Source organism: Lissotriton vulgaris, chromosome 11 (assembly GCF_964263255.1).
Source record: "Lissotriton vulgaris chromosome 11, aLisVul1.2, whole genome shotgun sequence".
NCBI lineage: Eukaryota > Metazoa > Chordata > Amphibia > Caudata > Salamandridae > Lissotriton > Lissotriton vulgaris.
The window spans coordinates 331,419,630-331,439,844 of NC_141699.1; the positions used below are offsets into that span (position 1 = coordinate 331,419,630).

Genomic DNA, 20,215 nt, shown 5'->3' on the forward strand with positions numbered 1-20,215 from the left:
CGGACAGGACGGATAGAACCACCACGTTTGATTATGCTCGATGGCACAGATTTCGTCAGACCAATTTCAACGACATGTTGGAGTTCTGGGACTGATTGCTCTCTGTTGCCCCCCCCCACTCTGAAGAACAAAAACAATTACAGGCCTGCAAAAGGACTCAAGGAAGCCAAGCATCTGTTATATAATTTAGGATTTAATTACGATAAAGATAACACACAACCAACGATAAATAGAAAAACTAGTAAAACATTCTTTAAAGTAAACTGTACTAATAGGAACAATACAAAACATATTACGCTCACTCCGGAAGTTCTCAAAATGTAACAGGTCAACGGTCCCGCCCATCCGGAAGGTGAAAACCACAGCACGTGTGGGGCGGGGCCTGCCAACAGTCATAGACCAAAAGAAATTGCCGGTGAGAAGGTACAGGAGGCTCCATGGGACGACATGAAATGGTCTTCCCATACTCTCCTTCCTGGGGTGGCGCCCCCCGGGCCACAAGTAGGGAGGGGGCGGATGAGGATGACCCCCTCCCTCGTATCTCCTGGTCCGGCCATCACGAATTCCTCCATCGAACTGATGCAGGGTGGGCTGGGAGGGAGAGGCGACGCGGACGAGCCTCTCCCACCTCCACAGGTAGGAGGCTTCCCTGCCCTGGCCCGGCGCCGATGTCCTCCAGCCGGGCGACGGCCATATATTTGCGTAGCACAGGACATACAATGTCCGACGGGCATACTTGCGCAGCACCGGACATACAATGGTCCCCCAAGAGTCGGAATCAGGGGTGTAGGGTGGTCATCATGTGCACCCCTGATTCAAAGGGACGGAGTGGGATGCGCCGGGAGAGGGAGGCGGCACGGACGAGCCTCCCTCACCTCCCCAGATGAAGGCTCCACAGCTGCACCCTGGCGCCCCGAACCAAAATGTCCTGCTCCAACAGCATGATGTTCTGTCTTTGTCGCCACAAGAAGTTTTCTTCCGCTCCTGAAAGACACGACGAAGGGCGGCTGCTGCAGGGTCTCAAAATGGCGTCTGGGCCCTCTGGAAGGCGGGTCTAGGCCGCTGGAGTAACTTTGTCCGAAATTGCAACTCGGGCACTTGCCCACCTGGACACAAGCCCCCACCTTCGACAAACATCCCCTCGACTTTGAAGATTCTACCAAAGTCCCAAGAGCCCTCGGCCCCTTCAGGCTTCCGGTGGGGAACAGCTGCATTGATCACTAATGAAATAACCACGACACAGCTACAAGATGGTGGTACTCTCGTGTCTGCACCAGCTTCAGTCTGAACCACCCAGGAACATTATGGGCTAACGAACTCGAGTAAGTTCCGGCTGAACATCAACGTGACCCGGTAAGAAAGATTCTACCTCCCTCCCCCTTTTTGATTGACGGTCCACACCACCAGCCCCTCTGTTAGCACAGGTTTTTGAACTGCCGAAAGGGACTCTGGTCCAACCGCCAATCGTCTGAGACATTTTTGCCCCTGATGCTACTTCCGGACTAAACCGGCCTCGCCCAAAATGGCGCCGATATCAATAGGAACTAACGGACACCTCGTGGTTTTCTTTAGCTAATGAGACTTGATGTACTAAGATATATATGTGAACCTTTGCACACTTGACGAAAAAGGGAGGAGGGTTCACTTGGCGAACATTTGAAAGGGGTCCCGTCAAAATGTTGATTTCAATGAACGATTTATTTTGATATTTATTGTAACTGGTACATAACGTCGCTTATGATGCACACCCACGGTATACATCTAGGAAATGTGATTACAATGAGCTTGACTGTGTTTCCATTTATGAACTGAAATGCCCCTGATCCCTCATCACGTAATGAGACGTTTTTAGTTACTTGCAAATAATTAATTAGGCCTTTTTAACATTTTCTTATGCCGCAAAATAACCCCCCTACTGTATGTGCTTCCACCGTCGCCATGTCCGGCCAAAATATGATTGCACTCTCACATTTTACGTACTGAACGATTATGCAAATAAAGGTTTTCCAAACTATGAATAGGTATCACATACTTTTGTAAATGTGGGAATTGGTGGGAGGGCTTTTCTGTGCACAACCGTTTTGCTCTCTATTTAAGGTTATTAGAAAATGGTTGGTCGGCCCCGGACGGATGATTGAATCTAAGGTATGATACGCTGCCTCCAAATGTGCGACTAGGCTCAGGAACTAACACAGGAAGAAGGACCACGACTTCTGAGAACGGGTAAAGTGAAGCGGTACGAATGACAGAATGTTATAAAGGTATGATACTCGAAGGTGCTAAGGAACAGGGTCGGCCGAAGAACTGATATGCTTTAGAACATCACAGCATTGAAGATGAATTAAGGGTCCCGATAGCTAGATACACTTCCAAAAACCAAATACCTTGCGCCAGGCGCCCCTGGTTTCTTCTTAGCGTTTCCCTACACACGATCTAAAATACCACACTCGGACCGTCTCCCCCATGAACAACCTTTCGCTCGCCACCCTTACCACACTGCCCACCCCCTTTTGACTTCGGAAACCGAGACCCCAGGGATTATATCCTGAGGGGATAAGACGAGTATGTGGTAAGTAAAGGACTTTCGTGCCCGTACATTTGATATGCTCGAATGTTGTTCCCCCTCCCTTTTCCTCTTTTTCTCCCTCTGCAGGTTACATTGGAATCACGATTAGGGTATCGTAAAGGATCTGGAGCCACGTCACGTCCGATACATGAAAACGGACTAACGCTGCAAGATGACACAAAAAGGCGCCCAACTCAATGCACAACCTTTTTGTACCGGACCTAATGCTCTTCCGTCCCAAAACTGCATGCTTTCTACATCCTAACACAGACCCGAAACGTCTCATATTGGGTAATGCACTGAATAGCCTAAATAGTACACAGTCACTCTCCAGGACACATGTGTATCATTTAGCCTATCGTTGCACATCTCTCTCTCTCTCTCTCTCTCTCTCTATCTCTATCTCTATCTTTCTCTCTCTATCTCTCTCCCTCTGTCTCTCCCTAACGACTGGCACCTAATTGGCGAACCTGGTGTACCACCCGATTGGCTCCAAATACCACAAGTATTTGCACAAAATTCGTTTTTAATAAAATTACATTGATGCCATGTTAATACCTCTCCTTTTCTGCTAAATATTGATGAAAGCTAGATTGGCCGAAAAGAAAGGGATAGGTAAGACGACTACGGTTCCCTTATCTGACCCGTAATGAGGGACTACTTGTCAGTGGCTTCTATGATAAAATGTCTCTGGTAACGCGACTTTCCCCGTCCCAAATTGTCTCAATGCCCCAATCAGTAAAAGCGATCGAGACATACCCGCCTTCCCAGGACACCATCAGTTTTGTATCGGCTGCCCCAGACGAGAATTTGAAGAATGTCCCTTGCTCCAATTCGCTGTGTTCCTAGTTGTTTTCCATAAGACCCCACTCACCCCAAGGATGAGTTCAATGGTTATCGCAAGCCCCCCCGAGTTTTTAATGAAGTAGCCAGGTTGTAAGAAAGGATGTAGAACCTAGAATGATGTTTACAAAGTTAAAATTAGATCGAAAACTGAAAGAACTTGTTGCAGTAAACCTTGTTGAAAATAAGATGTTTAGCTAAAAGATAGGACGCATTGATGTAATGGAGAATCGTTTAGCCTATGTTCATTCCTCAGAAGGATGCCTATCAGACTATGGTGAATAGCACGTTGCACTTTTCCGTAAAATACAAAGCCCTGAAGACCGGTCTAGCCTTGCAAGACTCGTACTAGGGAAATGGGTCTCTACCAGGAGAACTGACATCTACTGTAATAGACGAATGCAATGAATGGGTATCAGACCTCGTACCACGACAAATGAATGTAATAACCAACAAAACGCCAAAGAAATAGCCACAAAGGGAAGTTGTAGGGAATCCAGCAAACCCATCATCAATTGTTTATACGTTGGCTGCAAACCTCAATGTAGCGGATGTTTACCCCAGTTGCTTGGTGTTGGGAGAGAAATAGATTTATGTAATTACCTTCCTCTGCAAAATCTCTAAAGACTGTCTTTTCAAACTCATTTAAGGGTACCACTGTCGGAGGAGAAAGAGACCAGATGTGGGAGCACGCGGCCTGACTGCAAATCGTGGAACATCAGCGACGGAGGCCAAGGCGAGACCACAACAGTAAGGAGTCGCAGGACGAGGCACTGTTTCCGACAAACCTAAAGGAAAGGGCTGACCTGAGGCCCCTGCTCTATGATTGACGTGTGCCGAAAAGTCCCCGCTCTCTGAACCTGGTTACGGACCCGCCCGTCAAAAATGTTCCGTCCTCCTGATCTGTTCCCGACTTGGCCCTGCTCCATCCCCTCCTCCTCCGACCTACCATAAGGACCCCTCACACACACCCCCTTCCACCTGAACTTTCAAAATCCTCTAAATACTACTGAACCATCCAGAGAAGGGTATTTCCTGCGTCTTAAGGGAGGGAGCTCCGACTAAGTAGACCACGAACTATGTTAATATCAGAACGGTGACCTAAACTCCACCAAGGGTCGCTCTGAAGAGAAGATGAACGAAGTATGTGGTTCTACCCGCCGCTGAGCGCCTCGAAGATGATGGAAGCAACAGGAAATGCCCACCACAGAGACCCAAGAAATAAAAAGACTCCACATCTCAAAGACAATTGCACTTTTCATCGCAATCCTTTTTCTGCCTCCTAATAACTATGCTCTGAGTTATGGAAGAAAATGTACGTGCCCCGAAACCATAACGCATTTCTCCCATGAGGTCTTGCGAAAACGAAAGAAAGATGTACTCCTGCCCGCAGACCTCCAACGACTCAATCCACATGAACATTCCTGTTGACAGAACGAATTGTAATACAGGTGCTTAACAGTGCCAACAGAAGACGACAAAGAATGCTGAGAACTCACTAATGCTGGTCCATGACCATAAGACACTGAGAACTCTGATTATTATTTTTTATTATCTCATTTCTCTCCCAACCACCATTGAATTGACTATGCTCTAACCGAGTACAAAAAGAACGTACTTACGTGGTAACCTATCGGCTCCTATTCCGAATGACTACAAGCATCTATGAACTGTACCCAACGCCCTCGCTACATAATTCTAGTCTGATATTGCACCACTATGACTTTCCTGCAACAAGCTTAGCGATGAACATGCCTACTAGATGACAAGATTTTCAAATGTGATGTTTATAATGTGATGTTTATGTACAGTTCCTTTGCCTAGATCTCCATCCCCTTACTTATGACCACCGCAGTAGAGATAGATAGGAAATAGGCCAGCAAGATGTCTTGGAAATGTTAAAGGGAGGACTGTGGAAAATTGTTACGATTTGGTGAACATCATCTGCGCCATCTTGCCTTTTTTTCCGATGCCACACTTTTTGCCGTACGCTCCCACCTGAGTCTGTTTTTGATCAGAACCGCTCTCTGCACGTCCCTGACCCCCAACCCGGTTCTTCACCCTCGCCAGCGCCCCCATGTACTAGTCACCCCTGCTCTCACATGCCTTGCGTGTAAGCGGCAGCCATTCTAAGCACCATGGCCTCCCTGCCCTCGCTGATAGCCAGCGCGTCTCTCACTCTCTCTTAACCTCACAGGCATCCCCCGCACGCTGACAACCCCCTCGCTCTCACATGCCTTGGGTCATAAACCCCTCTTCAGCGCAGATCTGCCTCAGAATCCCATCCTGTTCCCAGCGCGACACCTCCCTTCATTCCTTTCATAGTCTCAGGCCCTTTGATGCAAACCTCCCTTTTCTGTGTGCCCGTCTGTCTTCCTTGTTCCCAAGCCACCACCTGGCCCTGCGGATACTGTTTATTACCCCGTACTCCCCTCCCCATCAAAAGACCCTCGAGCCGATCAAAGCCCCCACCCTACGAGATCCGATCAAACTTCACACATTCCGTGAATCGGCGGAATGTCCTGCTGCGCGATAATCATCACCTGTTGCGACCGGGGTGGGGAATTCAACTGTAAATGTATGTGGGAACGGGCCTGAAGGGGAGATTCCGAGGATGTTCTTTCAAATATCAAAGTGTTGCAAGAATGTGTTACGTGCAATAAAGATCATAAACCCGAGTATAAGAGGCCAGGCCTCAGAGATGTGGCTAGAGCACCTCGTGACGATACTTGCTGTCTGAATTGATGTGTTCTCCTCCGGAGAGAATAAACCCTCGTTTCCTGCCTTTCAGTCTCCAGCGCCTGCTTCTTCATTGATTAAATATTGGTGGGTCATAGAGGCGACACCGCCGGGCAACACAAAAAGGGTCGTTGGTCACTGGTTGTCCTTGCACCCTTTTTACAGCTGGACACGATGAGCCCATGTCCGCCCCCTCAAAGGTAAAACGAAACTTGAGAAAAACCATCAATGTAGTTATAAATGGACTCACACGTGTCTAAGGTTGCCACTACATGCTTCTGGCACCTCAAATTATTAAGAAGTATTTTATAATTTATTGATAATTACCTCCACATACCGGTTGTAAGCACTTTTATTGTAGTTCGGCTGGACTACAGTAATGCATGCTATTTGAGCCTAGCCGGCAAGCTGCTGAACAGTTTACTGCTGGCCCAGAAAGCTGCAGCTCGTATACTAACCAGTACACCACTTATTTCACCAGTTCTCTGAAAATTATATTGGCTTCCCATAAAAACAGTATTTATTAAATTCTTTAACGCTGATGTACAGGATAATTCACCGATAGGTACCTAGATTTTTGGAAGTTGATGTCCAACTTTGCAACCCTGGCAGTGTGTTAGGATCGTAAAGTACAAATGTGCGTTTTGTCCATAAAACTAAAACTTAGACTTTTGTAGACCAGGCATCTTCAGTGATGGAAGTAAAGGAATAGAACAATCTTCATGAACCTCTGCAAACAGTACCAGATTTAATACATTTTTGTAACATTTTAAAATCCTATTTGTTCACCATATATATTTGCATCTTTCCTAAATCCTGATATCTTTCCCGGTTAGCAGCAAGAAGCTTTTTGAGTATGTGCGCTTTACAAATACAATGAAATAAAATACAATACAATACAATACAATACAGTATAATCCCTGTCAACAGCCAACTTATCCAGCTCATTGAGTATTTTCTGGACACAAGCCTAGCTAAGCATTTCAATAATCCAACTAAGACAAACAAAGATAATAGTTTACTGGTGTTACAATGCATTGTGCAGCTACAGCATACAATGTTCATTAAAAGTTATAAGTACCTTATCATTTGTGGCACAAACCATGTCAATGGCTCAGTCCATCTGCTATAGCGGCATTTCCTTTCATGGTTCACAGGTCCTTATATTAGAGACGAACTAAAATGAGAAAGAATTACTCAATAGACTAATCCACCGTAAGGTATTCTAATATTTTGTATGCATTATCTTAGTACATATGACATACTTAGAGAATGTCCTCAGAGTTCTACAACAGAAAACAAAAAATACCACGCCTTATTTTATTTATATTGGTCAGGCACAGCATTTAAAATGAGGACCCCTGTCTTATATTACATGTTCTCCCAACACATTTTTTGCATTATCTTAAATGCAATGAGAACGTATATTTAATCCAAGGTCACATGTAATAAAGATTCAAAAGCTGTAGTTGAGAGCAACAAGTACTATGCAATTTGCCTCGACATCCACCTCAGTTATAAGTTGTGGAAAATATAGCATGAATCTGCACATCAAAATAACCTCTTAAAAATAATCTTTCAAAATATTTAGTGTCTGATATACAACAAGGTCACAATATTAACAGTAACTTTAACCTATGGAATCAACAGGAGAAAGAACAAATTGCACGAAATAGCCGTCCTAGAGAGACGTTGATAATTATACTCTTGCTTTGTAGGGCTGGCATTACCCAAAACCTTTTAAAAAAAATATATATGAATAATATACTTTGTAAAGGGGCTTTCAGGCATCTGTCTTAATCCATTGGTGTGTCATTCACATTTTGCTTCTGCCCACTACAGGATGGGGTCCGCCCATTTCAGCCACTGAATAACTTCACTTTGAGTCGCTGCATTTTGCTCTTTCACAAGGGGTACATCTGCACACATAGTAGTTCTTTTCAGTGCCAGTGTTTATTTTTTGGGCCTCGCCTAAGCAGTTATAGTGCTGTGTCTGCTCGCCTATTAAAAGCACCGCCCACTTTCAAGGACTTCCCCCCCCACCCCTGTTACATGGGTTGATACTCATGGCTGGTGAGCACTATTTCATTATTTAAGCTGGAGCAGTCAAGACCAGTGCTTGTGATTTACAGAGCTCTGTTGTAAATAGGGCTGTAAATCTTGCTCTCATCTTGTCACATTTGCTATCCGTTAAAAGACCAAGGTCTGTTTTGTCTGCAGCTGCCTTCTCCTCCCTCCTCTTTTTGAAACACATGGCCTGGCGTCATAGTCCCTGCCTTCCTATGGCTGCTGCCGCCTCAGTCTCAGAGCTCAACAAGCATTTGCAATGCAATAGGTGTTGGATTTGGTAAGTTTGAGCTATTAGCATTGTAAATGACAATGCCTTTTTATTTATGGGTTTTGAAAACCTGCAAGAAGTAAGTGAACACGCACTTTATACATGTAGTCATTGCTTACGAGAAGCAAGGCTGCAAGTAACTGCACCTCTTTTACTGCCAACCTTGCTTCTCGTGAGCAAGGACTACAAGTACAAAGTGCGTGTTTTCGCACCCCTTGCAGGTTTTCATAATGCATAAATAAAAGGCAATGTTATTTACAATGCCAACAGCTCAAACTCTCACAAATGCGAGACCTATTGCATTGCAAATGCTTGTTACTTTATTACTTTGGGGTAGCCTTTGTGTTAAGAGTCTGATGACATGGCAAGAAGCTTTCTAGCAGCTCTCCATGTTAAGCAGAGGGCACATTCCAGCGATATCAGTTCCTGTCTCTTGTTGATGGGATTGTAAATTCCTTGTGGAGTGGCCTTTTAACTATTTATCGGACTGCTGCTCTTCATGAAGTTGTGTTTTTTTTAGTATGCACACAAGTGCATTTTTAACTGCACCCTGTATGCCATGCTTGTATTTATTTTAATTGAGGAGTTCAGTTATATTTGTAAACCAATTAAGTTTGCATGTTAATGTTGTATGGCCTTCTAGTTTGGTTTCTGTGCTCTTGTATGTTATCTTTGTGAACCAATTTAGTCTGTATGTCTTCCTTATATAACTTTCTAGATTGCTTTCAGTGCTTTTGCATGTTATACTTGTACAGACATTTAGCTTTTATATTACTCATTTAGCTCTACTCTTTATTCCAATTTACTTTACTACGGTATGTATGCAACCCCACCTCTCGGTTAGTCTACCTGATTACCTGTCTGTCGATCTACCTATCTCACAGTCTGTCTATTTGTCTTTCTCTCTACCTCCCTGTCTACATACCTGCCTGTCTACCTACCTGTTTATACATCTATCAACCTGCCTATCTACACGTCTAGCTATATAACTGGTTGTCCTTCTTTATCTATCTGCAAACCATCTATGCAATCTTCTGTATGCATGCAACTCTGTCTATCTGTCGGTGTACCTGCCTGTCTGCTTGCCAGCCTATTTGTCTACCTACCTGTCTAGCTAGAAACCTACCATCTTCATCCATTAGCCTGTTGTTGCGTCATTCATTTCTTTTCTTCCACCAACTCCACCATGCATCATAGGGCAATGAGCTATTCCCCTTCGACAAATAGCCCAATTCACTATGAATTACAGCATGCTACTCATTCACAAGGAGTGCATCCCAACAAAAAGTAGTTATTTTCAATGCCAGAGGCTACTATGGAAAATGTGTGCCTTTTGCAGACAAAAATATTTTTGCTTCAACCATTGTTTTCAAGATTAATAAGGGTCAAGCAGCTTCCCCAACTAAAACGTTTTGCTAAACCCACGTCGCAACAAAACAAAAAATTAGCGATACTGAAAGGCCAATGCTTGTAAAAGTAATTTCACAGGACCTCTTTACAAATACCTTTGGGATGGGATATCTCGTTTTCTGAAAGACGGCCCATGGCATAAATATCTTTCACACAGAGATGCAAACCATATAATATGCAAATCTTAACTGTTACCATATTAGTTTATTTCTTTAAGCATTTTAGAGAAGAACCCAGACCAGAAATCATCAATGGTGTAACAGCTGTGTATCGAAATGCTGGGTTGAAGTACGCTCTTGAGATAATTCAAATACAATAAATGAATGGCAATTCTGACAGTAACTCATTCACCTGATGGGGTATCAAAATTCCATCAAATAGACCGTTTTACAGCTCAAAAAGAGAGGTCTGCTAAGTTGTTTAAATACTAGAAACAGGAGCTGTCCCACAAACCCCAGTGAAACATGGAGATTCTAATGTAACATGCAGCAATGTCCCAATTAGGTCTAGGATTAAAAATATATAGAAATCAATTAAGATAGCTTATTAAATGCATCATGCATACAATTAATGATATTCAAAAGCAATGAGTCATTAAAAAGTATCTTGAGTATCAATCAAGAAACATGTACAGTTGGATAACAAAACGTGCTTAGCGCTATAGCGGACACCGTGCAAATACTTGAACATATATTGCCCCCGAGTGTTACAAGGATATATGGAGACAGACAATTTAAATTCATGAAATTACATAGGTTTAATGTCCAAATGTCAAATAATATTTGTATTTTGCAATAAGACAAGTATACAAAGTCTTTGTGGCAGATATTGTCCATTGAGTTTTGACCCTGTTATCAACTGTTGGTCATCATCAGGAGGGGCTGATATAAGAATGAGCACAGAGAAATATAAAAGTAATGTAAATATTAACAACTAATTTTCATCAAAAATGAAAAGACAGACAAGGCATGTTCATATGAGAGCTAAAAACGTGCCAGAGAAACTTCAGGAAACATTTGGAAAATACTGGAGATCTGAAAATTAATGAAAAAAAGTGGTGCAATAGAACTAAAAGAACTAGAAGTGGTATAAAAATGTAGGTGCTTAAGGTACTCGCACCAGTGAATTTTCACAGCCCTCCTCTGAGTCCGATTGGAGCCACCCTACAAAATGAATGCAGGCACCCAATTAAGCTTTAAACACATGGAAATCACACAGGAAAAATGAGTCGCATGCAGACAGAAAAAAAAATTATGTAGAAAGTTGGGGAAAACGCAGCAAGCCTCTTAAATGCTTTAATGAAAAATATAGCTATAGTCTCAGCTGCAAACATGGTTTAACTGAAGAAAGACTATACGTCGGCAACCAATGCTTGATAAAGAGTGAAAACAGACATTGCTGGATTCAGTATCAGAGATTAGATGAAGGGCTGTTAAGTAACATGTGAAGCTATATAAATAGTGGAATAATACCAAAAAGTAAAACCAATGGAGTTGTTAATCACAAAAGGAATAAATTCAGTAAACAACAAAAAAATTGAATTATCAAGAAAAATCATTTAATGGAAGGAGCAATCCAGAAATGAGCACACAACCTCAACAGGAATTCAATGAAGGCTGTTCCTGTATTTGCCAACAACAATTAAGGCCAATATTTTTTTCAGAACACCTTTGGCGATGTACCCACTATGGCAATGAGTGAGTTTTGTGATCTACTTTAATGCCTGTAATTGTTTCTCGCTTGATGAAGATACTTTTTAAAAAGAAAATCACATTATTACTGTTTACATGGGTCATTGCTTTTGTGCATCACAAATTGTATATATGGTGTAAATAATAAAACAGCTTGCGTGCACAATTTTTTACTCGCTTCATTGGGATGATGTGATCTGTTAAATTAAGCTACTTAACACGCTCAACAAAATAAAACTGCAAAATCTGTAGTACAAATGTTTTCAACTTGTTAATGGATACACTTACTTTAAAAGTGTAAACAATGGTATTCCCTAGATTAAACAAGCATCCCTGCATTTCGCTACGAAAAATATTCTTGACAAAGAAATGCTCTCCGAACAGAACTCAACTCCAGTGGGGTGTGGAAGTAGGGCGAGGACTCAAGGGATTCTTAAGAAATCCCCTCCTGGTTCAGTGAAGATGTTTAGGTAGTGTATTCTGCTATGCATCATAGCAGCAGCGCCCTGTGAACTAATTAACATAAAGAAGCAGGAACTCAGAGCGTGACTTGCATACACCTAACAGATTGAAACAAGTTCTTTTAAAAAAGGCGGATTACCTTGAGGATCAGGTCCTAATAACATTGGCCTTAAATACTAGATAACAAAAGAGGAAATGTTGGAAATGAACAACAAAAGACAAAACGTTATCTTGGGAGCATAATGTAACAAGGAAGAACAAAGAAAAGCTCAAAAGAAGAGAAAGATAATCTTTTATAGTGACAACAAACAGAAGAGGGATATTTTATTAAAACAAAATGTTTGAAATTTCTGATGACTGTAACAAGTATCCTAGGAGCCTGTGATAACAAAATCTTATGAATGACCCAGTTAGGCTCTTAATTACAACGGTGCTGCTTCCAACACCTCAATCTTCAGCATTTGGGTGACACACTTCTGTTAACTAACTTGTAGACTTGACCTCAAATTCATTATTACAAACTATGTATGTTTTTGCTTTCCTTTGTCAAATTTCATTATGTTAACAGACATGCATGCATTTTAATCCAATGGTGCTTCATATATAATGGTAAATCAGTTCTTAATATTTTATATTGCTTAAGTCCATTCAAATTAATTCTCCCCCCTTTTCCTTTTGAACACTTTACTCGGACCTGCCCACCACATCTTAACTATAGGACACGTTTTAATGCAGAAGCTCATAGGGTAGAACTCCGTAAGAAAGCGGACTTTAAAGCCATTATGATGCTCCAAACTGCTGCTTGGATCTTATTGTGGCTGCTGCGCCTTACCACTTAGTGTTGTTGCCTTATTGTCATAACTGTATGTTTATGCTATGGTAATGTTTTAATTGGATGCTTTTTATTAATTGTGCTAAATAAAACCTATCTATCTATAATACATAAAGGTAATACTGCAGAATCGCTAATGCAGGTAGTTAGTTAGCTTCTCCACCCATTTGCTAATTTGTAGCCCCATAAAGGGGAGATTCCTCAGATCTCAACCACAATGTAGAAGAAGAAATTTAGAAAAAACCTCTCCAACGCTGCATTATTTGCAATAGGAATAACATGTATTGCAAAATAATTTTACATGCATTTAACAGGTTGCATAGAGTTATCAAAATTGGAACTGAATAGGGTAAAATAGTATGGAGGCAAGTTTTCGGTCTCTGATTTCAAACAGTGTTTTTTCTATTTAAAATCCATTCTAAAATGTGATTTGATCATTTATGCTTGTAAACCCAATCCAGGTATTTCCCCACTAATTTGGCTAGAACAGAATCTCCAATAAGATGCATTTGGTTAAAACAGAATCTTCAATAAGACTTTTTAATTTTTTCATTGCAGTGAATCTCACATGTGTGATGAGTGAATTGACTACTGAACTCTCCTCCAGGAAACTAAAGACCTTTCAAACTGGACTCCACTGTTAAAATACAATAAATACATTATTTTTGAGTCAGAATGCCCCCAGATGTTTCACAGAATAAAATTACATGAAACACCTTCAGGACCTTGTAAGTACTTTTGGATTTCCATTATCTTATAATAATCTTCATGCACTAAAATGGTCAATGAAAACTGTTGAGTTAGAATAAGCAAAATACAGATTGGTACCACTTTGCCCATCTGTTTCACAGGTTTGTACTTTAAAAATCAGCCATGAAACAAATTATTGTCTAGAGAATGCTACCATATAGTTAGTTAACAACCACTACACAACCATACATCCCCAAGGCTGACCCAAGATGCTTAGGTCCTAGACTGTTGCATTATGAGCAGAAACGTCGGACAGCTCCTTGTCCATTACTTTCTGAATCACCCACTGAATCTGCTGCCTAAATAAGCTGGGTTCGATGTTTTTTTCTAAAGGGCTGGCGATTCTTAATCTTTCAGAGAATTTGTTGGTAGGTCACCCTTGTTGATTTTTGGCATTGCTGCTCGTTTCTGTGTATCCATAATCTTTTTTCTTCATACTCCAGCATCGTCTATTTTGGACAGAACCGTAGGAGCCCCACTGACGCTGCATTTGCAGCAATGGCAGATTCTTAAGTAGAATCCTATCCTGGAAACTGGCACCTGCTGAGACCTAGTTGAATAAGGTAAGGTCGGCACGGAACAAGTTAGGCTCTTCAATTGTCATCCGTAAATAATTAGCCCCATTTTCACAGTGTTGAATGTCTACATCATCAAAAGGTTAGAAAAATAATTTCTATATAATTACTAAAATGCATGAAATAAAAGTTTGGAATCCAATAAAAGGTTAGCTAATTTGCCTCATGCATCAGGAAATATTCATGTACATTCATGCAGCTGGGGAGAGGAAACTGAGCCCCATAGATTGGAAACTTGGCAGTGCATGTGCAGGCCTGGCCTCGAGGGCTACCTTCAACTGATGAATGTTAGCATAGGGTTACCATAAAAAAGCTATTTAGATAATGTAGGCAAGCATCCTGTGGGGGAACAAAACACAAATGTGCATGTACTGGGGGCAGAATACAAAACACACCTGGACACATTTTCCTGGAAGCCCATAACTAAATCATTCATAAGGACATGGCAATATTATAAAGAAGAACAAAATGGATACTTTATTAACTGCCCCAGTCCCCATTTTTATGCCTACATGAGAAAAAGCAAAGTAACGACTAGCACTGCGAAAGCAGGTGACACAAGACCTTTTGAAGAAAATAGTACTAAAAAGAGACGGAGGAGATATTCATGGTGTTATTATTTAAATAGGGAATGTTTTCACAACTAATAGTTGAAAACACTGGTGCAAAAGATGATTAATCATGGTACGCTATACAGCAGTGAAACATGTCGGCACTGTAGGTAATGGTATGCATAAAAGTGGATAAGGGATTGGTGTGTTGTGTGTGGTTTTAGGCACTCTACCATTATGTTTGTGTGTGTTTGTCACTAGCAGAGTTTTCTGCACTTCACTGTAGCACTTTATACGTTGTTTGTTTTGGACACGTCTTCTTTCCTTTCTTCTTTATTTTCCCGAGGAGTGAGTGACCACCGATGATGAGACAGGGGCCTGTCTGGAAATTGCATACCAGTTACCCCGCTTGGTGGTGTTTCCGTGAGGGGTCACTTGCTCCTCGCACATTTTTTCTCTATTTAGAGTAAGGTCCAATGTGTGGTGTGGACTGTTGTGAACCACTACGATTTGGGTCACTTTGAGTTTTTCGTTCTGCTGTGTTGTCTTGGAGAACAGATATTTTAAACAGGGCGGAGCACAGTGCATTATCTCATTGTAATGTGGATAAGAGATTAGTGGGGAGAAGGATGTTTCTGACCCCCATGTGTCACTGATACATTTGCTCGCTATTTGGATTGGGTCTCATTGTGTATTATTTACTGTGAGTGGAGGGCGACCCTTTCCGTATTCCCTCTGAGCTCCATTATTGTTTGAGTACTTTTATGGCCAGCCAAAACTTTACATCCGAAGTGAAATTAAGTTAGTTTATTTCCAAATTACAGAAATCTATTAAACGCAACTAAATCATAATCCACACAGGAAAAATTATACAGTAAATTGATTCTATCAGTCTCGGCGTCATAGCAACAAATTCATATGCAATGTACAAAAGAGCATTTGCAAAAATAACTAGGTCTGGCGTTCTCAGCCTTTGGGGCATCTCAATGCTTATTTTGCATTTAAGCTTAAATGTATTGTTCTTAACCCCTTCCATGCTCATGACGAGCTCAGCTCGTCATGAGGCACAGTTGAGCTGTGCTGATGACTAGCTGAGCTCGTCATGACACCAGCAAAATGGCAATTTCCAGCACAGGGCAAAAATTACCACAGCAGCGATAAGCATTGGCAAAATCGAGAAGGCTGGCGTGGACTGTCAGTCTTTTGGCTATGTAAGTGCTTGTTTTGTTATTCTTTTTATAAAATAATTTTGTTTGAGCAGCTTCTCAGCCATCGCTCTTATAAAAATATAAAAACATTGACTACAATAAAATAAAAATTTGTCTCAAAAAGTACACATTGTCTTTGTCTCGGCCACTGAATGTTACTACTTTGTGCGTAGATATACTACCTATGAAAGAGTGAAATATGTCACTCAAAATGGAGATAGCCAACTACTGAAGTGGACTGACCCACTGCCACATGCTGTACGCTATGGTGGACAGGAGAAAAATGTGAGTGTCAACAGAAAAACAATGAAATAAAGAGGTCTCGCGGAAAGCCCTTATACGTATAAGAATACTACATATATAATTTAAATAAAATCAGAAGGTTTTGTCCAACACCAGACCTAAAAATAAAGTGCATCATACACTAAGTTTTGAGAAAGACGGTACATTCTTCCATTGAGTGAAATAACATGAATCGTACAGGGCCTGAAACATTGGACTTTTGCAAAGAGTCAATACATAAACAAACATAGCAGACAAGTTCCACTCAGAGTATGTCAGGGGCGTTTAAAATTAGGGTAGGTACGTTCCGCCCAGGCTAGTTCCACAATCATAGTGCAAACACTTCAAATGGAAAATGTGTTTTGTTGGAACAGGTCATTGCACCTTGAACCTTGAGCAGAGACTTGTAAAGAGGGCAGAGTAACAACACATGACTAACCGATCAAGTAAACTGGCATTACATGTACAAAGGCCATGTACTTGGTATGTTCCGGTGCCTCCTGTTGACACAGGAGATCAACCTGCCTAAAAAACAGGTACTTACCTTACATACATTAGTTATAGATTCCTTACCTTAGAATTGCCACCAGGCGTCAGACTGGATCTGGAAAATTGTTTTCGGAGCAGTACCCCTGCGCGTCGGTGGGTGGAGTCGGTTGACTCCACATTCGTCCTCCGCGTCATGGTCGCCGGGATGACGTAGCGGTGTCTACTTAGACGACGCCCTTGGGGGTGGATGTCAGTTCTGACACGACTTTCCATGCCAGAAGCGGAGAGCCATGCAAGACACTAACCACTGGTGCACAAAACTAGGGCCCTGCGAGGGAGTCCCTATCCCTAGAAGTCAGTTCGCAGAACTAGAAGGATGGGTGGGGCGGTTAGGAATCTGTAACTAATGTAGGTCTCTTACAGAAGGTAAGTTACTTTTTCATCTGAAAGAGACCATTAGTTATAGATTCCTTACCTTAGAATACATACCCAGCAATACCAACCCTGGAGGTGGGTCTGCTAACTAAGTTCACACCAAGAAGTCCTGGAGAACAGAATGGCCGAAAAAGCCATCTCTCCGGACTTGGCTGTCCAGGCAGTAATGCTTAGTAAACGTGTGCAGGGATGCCCATGTGGCTGCCTGGTAGATGTTAACCAGCGTGACTCCACACCCCAAAGCAGTAGTAGCTGCCGTCGCCCTGGTAGAGTGGGCGTGCAGTCCTACTGGAGGTTCCTTTCTAGCCAAAGAACAACAGATCTTAATGCCTCGGACGACCCATCGAGAGATGGTGCTTTTGTGCACTGGCCGACCTTTCTTGGGGCCCACATAACCCACGAAAAGTTGATTGTCCACCCGGAAGTCTTTAGTGTGGTCAAGGTAGAAAGACAGCGCATATTGTGGGTCCAGACGGTGGAGTCTCTTCTCCTCCTTGGAATGGTGCTGAGGAGGGAAGAAGGTGGACTTTGTGATAGTCTGACCTATGTGGAAAGAAGTAACCACTTTGGGAAGAAAAGAGGGCCTAGTACGGAGGACCACTTTGCCCAGATGGACAGCAAGAAGGGGAGGCCTGGAAGATAAGGCTTGAAGCTCACTCACCCTGCGAGCAGAGGTGATGGCAAGCAAGAAAGCAGTCTTCAAAGTAAGGAGACAAAGAGAACAATTATGTAGTGGCTCAGAGGGAGCACACCAGATAAGTGAGGACAAGATTCAAGTCGCACTGGGGCATTACGAAAGGAGAAGGAGAGAAGAGATGAGTAATGCCTTTCAGAAATCTATTAATAGGGGACTCTAAAAGAGAAGGCTGATCAGAATGGCGAAGAAAGGCCGAAATGGCAGAAAGATAGCCTTTGAGTGCCCAGAACAGAGCCCTGCTGGGCCAAAGAGAGAATGAAGAGGAGAACCTCTGAAAGAAGGGCAGAAAGGGGATCCAGAGCCTTTGCTGTGCACCATGCCACAAATTTGTTCCATCTACAGGTGTATACAGTTTTAGTGAAGGGACGCCTGGCTGCCAAGAGGACATTACAGACTTTGGGAGGAAGGTCAAAAGCTGTCAACTCTTGACGCTCAATCTCCACGCAAGGAGGTGGAGACTGGACAGGTTGGGGTGGAGAACCCTCCCCTGCTGCTGCGACAGAAGATCCTCCCGAAGCGGCAGTCTGATCGGAGGATCGATGGCCATGCTGAATTGCTCGGAGTACCAGACTCTTAGTGCCCAGTCTGGAGCCACAAAAATTACTTGGGCCCGGTCCTGCTTGATCTTCTTCAACACTCAGGGTAGAAGTGCTACCGGCGGAAAGCCGTACAGGAAGCCGCAATTCCACTCGCGTTGAAAGGCGTCTTGGAAACTCCAACGTGCAGAACTGTTGACATTGCATGTTTTCTTGGGTGGCTAATAGATCTAACGAAGGCTCTCCCCACTGTTGAAAGAGGCTTTGCACCACCTTCGAGTGAAGATGTCATTCGTGATCAATCATGCACCGGCGGCTGAGTTTGTCCGCCCTGGCAGTAAGGGAACCTGCCAGGTGTTGAACCACCAGGGAAATGCCCTGCTGTTCCAGTCATGTCCAAAGGCAAAGAGCCTCTTGACAGAAGGTCCACGACCCCACCCCGCTCTGTTTGTTGCAGTACAAAATGGCGGTGGTGTTGTCCATGAACACCTACACTACTCTTCCTTTGACTGAGGGAAGGAATGCCTTCAGTGCAAGACGAATTGCCCGGAGCTCCAGAAGGTTGATGTGAAGCTCTGAACTCCGCCTCCCTCATGTGGCCGCCCCATCCCAGAAGTGACACATCCGTCACTACTGTGAACTCTGGTTGGGGAAGGGAGAGTGATCTGCCGCTGACCCAATCCTGGTTCATGAGCCACCACTGCAATTGACTTAGTCTCCCCCCCTACCCCCCCACCCACCCTGAGATCAGGACGGCATCAGAAAGATCTCCCTGATGCTGTGCCCACTGGAACGTCAGGTCCCACTGCAGAGCTCGCATATGCCATCTGGCATGATCCACCAGCAGGATGCAGGAGACCAAGAGTCCCAGCAGCCTCAAGGCCATTCTCACCGAACTCTGGGAGTAAGATTGAAACATCTGTATCAATGCCCGAAAATCCCGGACTCGCTGCTCGGGAGGATAGACCCGAAACTGCACTGTGTCCAGAACCGCTCCGATGAAAACTACCTTCTGAGAGAATCAGGTGCGACTTCGGCACGTTGCTAGTAAATCCCAGCGAATGCAGGAGGTCCGCCATAGTCTGGAGATTGGAGACCAAAGACTGGGGAGAGCCCGCCTTTAACAGCTAGTCGTTGAGATAGGGGAAGACTGGAACGTCTAATCTGCGCAGATGAGCCGTAACCACTGCCATCACTTTCGTGAACACCAGAGGAGCGCTGGTAAGGCAAAAGGGGAGCACGATGAACTGAAAATGCTAGTTTCCTACCGTGAACAATAGGTAACACCGGTAGGCAGGCAGGACAGGATTTGAAAGAGAGCATCCTGCAAGTCCAACGCTACCATCCAATCTAGAGGGCAGAAAAGACCTGAGCCAAAGTTAACATCCTGAACTTCTCCTTCCGGAGGAAAAGGTTAACGTACCTTAGGTCTAACACAGGACGCAGGCCTTTGTCCTTCTTGGGTACCAGTAAGTAAGGGGGTGTAGCAACCACGGCCTACGTCCGGAGCAGGTAAGCGTTCGTTAGGTCCATGGGTCAGGAGAGCCGTTACTTCCTGGCAGAGAAGGGCCAAATGATCCTTCGACATGCAATGGAGTGTTGGTGGCATGGAGGGAAGGGTAGTCCGACGTGATGTGTGCCAGTGGGGGAGGTAATGGCGGATCCTGCCACCCAATGGCAACTGGTGGCCCTGAAAAGACAGACTGAGAAGGATTGGAAGCTGCTGAAGGGGGGGGGGGTCATTGGTGGACTGGCCCGCCCGCTGGCCACGAGACCCACAACGTTGGGTCCCATGTCCCCAGCCGCGCAGA

General features: G+C 43.5%; 1 protein-coding gene across 5 annotated transcripts in view; it reads right to left on the minus strand.

The window, feature by feature from the left end:
• Positions 1 to 20,215, minus strand: part of TAOK3 (TAO kinase 3) — a 1,449,622-nt gene that overhangs the window by 988,576 nt on the left and 440,831 nt on the right. For all 5 annotated transcript variants that reach the window (XM_086943286.1, XM_086943287.1, XM_086943290.1 and 2 more), the window contains one exon: positions 7,230 to 7,325. The gene's annotated coding sequence lies outside the window, so the exon portion shown is untranslated. The remainder of the gene's footprint in view (positions 1 to 7,229; positions 7,326 to 20,215) is intronic.